The sequence below is a fragment of the Rutidosis leptorrhynchoides genome, chromosome 2 (assembly GCF_046630445.1).
Source record: "Rutidosis leptorrhynchoides isolate AG116_Rl617_1_P2 chromosome 2, CSIRO_AGI_Rlap_v1, whole genome shotgun sequence".
Lineage (NCBI taxonomy): Eukaryota > Viridiplantae > Streptophyta > Magnoliopsida > Asterales > Asteraceae > Rutidosis > Rutidosis leptorrhynchoides.
In genome coordinates, this window is record NC_092334.1 from 355,525,674 (window position 1) to 355,530,430 (window position 4,757).

The window sequence follows — 4,757 nt, forward strand, 5'->3', positions numbered from 1 at the left end:
TGAGGACCTTCGGACCGTTTACTTGCACACCTTTTCCGAACCGACTTTACGACTACATTATCATTGTGAGTTATAGCATTCCCTTTTTACTTTAACTTATTTTGGGAACTGAGAATACATGCGGATTTTATGTTTTACATACTAGGCACGAGTACTTAAACTTATATATGTGCGGGTTATACAACGGCATAAACATTCCCTTTAGCTCGGTAACGTTTAATCATTGGTTTTTGAACCGTGAACGCGAATCTTAGATATGGATCCATAGGGTTTGACATCCCCACTTGGGCTAGTTGCGCTAGCATTTAATGAGTGTTTAATACTTCATAGACATACGCACTTGCCAAGTGTAATTTCAGGGGGTATAAACGTTAAGTTAGTTACCAAGTGCCCACGATTAACATATACTTTATCATACTATTTTGAAACGCTCTTTGTAGCACTGAAATCTCGTGGCCTACCTTACATACTGTTATACTTAAACTATATCTCACCAACCTTTGTGTTGACGTTTTTAAGCATGTTTTTCTCAGGTGCTTGAGGTTAGTTTCCGCTGTGTACTAGTCGTGCTGTAGACACCCGCTGCTTAGAGTTTTTGTCGCATGAACTACTTTATCTTGTATTCATACTTTAGTACTTTTAAACTATGACTTGTAACGATCGTTGTGGTCATGTACACTTATTATTTGCTTCTACTTAGTGAAGCATGCTTTTGGATTGTAAAACATTCGATGTTGGTTTAGACATCACTTTATTAATGAATGCAAACTCTTTTGAAAACGCATATAGTACTTAACCTTGTAATGATCCTGTTCTTGATGATTCGTACACGATGGTTTTGTATGGGGCCTCACATTATATGTGTTAAATATATATATTTATGTATTTCATTTGTTTATCAAAACAGGAGTTCTAATTATTCTAAGTTATTAATAGTAAAAATAATGATAATAACATTAATAATATACTTATGTTAATAATAACTTTATTTGTGATAGTAATAATGATACTAATAATAATACTTGTAAAATATTAATTTTAGTATTAACGATAGTTATAATACTGACTTTAGTAATTTACATAATAATAATAATACTCGTGATAATACAAATAATAATACTTATGTTAATATTAACAGTTCTATTATTTATAAAAAGATGCTAATAATAATATTTACGAAAATGATAATAATTTGTATTATAAACCTATCCATGATAATAATATTATAGTTTTGAATTTAATAATAATATCATGATTAATTCTTATAATAATAATAAGAATAAATATAATACTTATAATTATAATGTTAACAACAATTATGATACTTATAATAATAATTATAATACTAGTTATAATACTAATTCTAACAATAATAATAATAATAATAATAATAATAATAATAATAATAATAATAATAATAATAATGTAGTAACAATAATAATTATAATAACAATAATGATAATAATTATAATTATAATGATTCTTAAAAAAAAGGAAGACTACCTTAGAAGCTTTTTATAAAAAGAATGCCCCGAACCGGGCTTGAACTCGAGACCTCTCGCTTAACCCACAACACACTCGACCATCCCTCCATTTTGTTTTTCCTGAAATTATAACCTCCCAGTTGTTTATAACCTGTTTTTCCTGTTCTTCATCTTCTTCTTTAAAACTTTAATTCGATCAAAGGTTCAAACAATCATCACAACAAATCTCCAAATTGATTTTAAGATTCATAGATTTAACAGAAATGATTTAGTGGTTTATTAACTTAAAATAAAAATAAAAAAAATCTTTAAAGGGTGCTGCTGCTGTCGCTGTTATGTAACAAAAAAAAAATTTAAACTTTGATCTTGAGGACGTTTTGGACAAAAGTTACAACACAAAGTAAGTTTCAAATCAATCTTATAATATATAGAAATCGTCAATTTAATTGAAAACATCACAGAAAGTTCGAATTTGATTGAAGAACGAAAGTTGACTTTTTGAAACATAAACTTTGACTTCGAAATTCGGGTTCGATAAAAACAATTGAAAGTCGAGCTCTTGCAGATAGTTTTAGTTCATAATTCCTAACAAAACCTCATTGTTATATTTTTAAAACTCATTTGAAAAAGGATTATGGTGAAAAAGTAAGATGAACAGAGGTAGCGACGTGTTCTTGGTGTTTTTCTGCCTAAATTCAATAATTAAAAGCTGTTAATTGTATTGTGTAATTGATAAATGATACCGTGAGGTTGGTTCCCATCTAATTCCACTGACTGCGTTTGTTTTATGTAACAATTGGGTCGACAAGTTTAAATTCCCAGTACATAATCAAATATAAAAAAAAAAAAAAAACAAAAGTGATGTTGATTGCAAACAAATTTTGGATGCTACTGAAATGGAGATCGTCTAGTACAAATTTAAAAACAGAAACAGAAAGCAAACACTGTATGATTAAGACTTGAAACTGATAGTGATTCCCTTAAGCAATTATACACATTTATCTATATATATATAATCATTATTATATATCACTAAAGGTAATTATTATATATCACTAAAGGAACTTTTTGTTTAGACACATAAAGGAATGGACAGTTAGGATAACCGAACGTGTTCATGAAAGTCAGCTTGACTTGGCCATGGTGTTCTTTATGGTTGAACTCTTTTTAAGGGCCTAACTATCTTTCAAAACCAATCATCAACGAAAGCATTGAAACACATCACGTCTCTCGGATATGGTAAACCATGTATTCTATTATGCTTAAGAAAGTTTATACCATTTTGGAATGTTAATACGTTACCCAACCGAGTCGCTAAATTGGATGAGACGTCTGAACGTGTATGCCTGTAGTTAGACTGCACGGGCGTCGGGGGTAAGGGACGTTGCTGTCTATTCAGAATCTTCAAGCCTAACGCAATACCCAGTGACATGTCTTATGACAGGGGCGTTTAGGACCAGTGTAATGAATACAAGGCCTCTGCCTATTCATGAGCCAGCATTCCATAATCTCGGCAGAATAACTGATTAAGTCATAGTATGCACTCACTTTATCTGTCTTATAAATTAGAAAATCCCAAAATAAATAACCACTACTCCCTAACTATCTTAGGCTTAAATATAGGTTCGATTCTACTGATATCACAAAAATACGACTTTAGGTCATACTTTCCTTACTTATAAGGAGTAGTAAGATTTAGGCCCCGCTAAATATATATTTAAACAGTACCCTCTCCCACGAGTGGCTAATCCTGGCGAGCCGCGGCCCAACGACACCGCGCAAATAAAAACCGTCCGTTTCGGCCATATCACGGGAGAATACTAAGTTTTTGGTGCCGCTGCGGGGAACTGGTATCGGGCAATACTGCTCTCTATCAAACTTATTCACAAGCATTTAGTGGTGTCTAAGAAAGAAAATTATACACGGACTTGGTTGTTGGATTTTCCGAACAGTCGCCAATTATATTGGGACCAAAAGGATCCTGCCTCTCCGTAGTCGGCCTGACCACTTGGTTTGTTGAATAGTTCGTGCAGAGCTCTGTTACCGAATCAGTAGCCAGAACCTAAAACATATTCCACCGTTGGATAGTTAGTTAATTAAATTAGATTACCTTAGATTACTTTAGACTACCTTAGATCAAACTAGATAAAATTAGATTACCTTAGAATTAGATTACCTTAGACTAGTTTAGCTTACTTTAGATTATCTTAGTTTATTTACGAAAAATTAAAAACAAAAAGGCATACCCAGTGTATGACCCAAACCCGATCTAGAGCAGGGCTGTTGTTATCCGTACCTGATCCAGACGCAATAATCTCTAAAGCACGCAAGGAAGCACGAATCAAAAATCAAATGGCGTTACGTGTTACTTTAGTAGAAAACACCAAACCCTCGATTGAAGGTCGAGGAGGACCAATCAGATTTCCAGAGATTCAAGGACACTTGTTCGAGTTAAAACATTACATCATCCAGCTCATCCAGAATAGCTGTCAGTTTCATGGATTACCGAACGACGATCCTAATTCTCACCTTGATAAATTCATATCTCTTTCAAACTCCTACAAACAGCCAGGGATAGGACAAGATATAGTCCAGCTATACGTGTTCCCATATTCTCTCACCCATCATGCTCAAACTTGGTTTGAAGGACTGGAAAAAGATTCCATCACGTCATGGAAGGAGATGGCTACTAAATTCCTAACCAAATATTTCCCTCCTTCTAAACAAACCAAACTGAAGAATGACATCATTAACTTCAAACAAAGTTATGATGAATCTCTTTACACTGCATGGGAGCGATTCAAAATCCTGCTGAAGAAATGCCCTAATCACCAGCTAGAACGGTCAGCCCAAATCTGTACCTTCTACAATGGTCTTACGGTAAATCATAGGACGACGATTGATGCAGCAGCTCAAGGGAATCTGATGAACCAAACGGCAGACGAAGCATGGGAATTGCTCGAGAACATGACAATGCATCATCATGACTGGAACAGTGATGAAACAACTTCATCATCTGCCCCACTCTCTGCACTTAACAATCAAACAGAGGCCATGAAATCCCTCACGGATAAGATGGAATCTCTTACTAAACAACTCGGAGAATTGAAGACGCAGCCGCAGCAGGTTAACCAAGCTCAGGCTTGTGTTAATTGTACCAACCCGTAACCCACTGAAGAATATCAAGTTGAGTACGAAAACCCTGACGGTTCAGTTTGTTACGTCCAATACCCATCTCGTCCACCAAATCCCGGATTCAATCAACCACCTAGG

The 4,757-nt window shown here is 34.3% G+C and overlaps 1 non-coding gene across 1 annotated transcript; it reads right to left on the reverse strand.

The window, feature by feature from the left end:
* Positions 1 to 4,214: 4,214 nt before the first annotated feature.
* On the reverse strand, positions 4,215 to 4,321 carry LOC139895185 (small nucleolar RNA R71). Its single transcript, XR_011775648.1, has one exon. It is a non-coding gene; the product is annotated as a small nucleolar RNA R71 (small nucleolar RNA).
* Between the last annotated feature and the right edge of the window lie 436 nt (positions 4,322 to 4,757).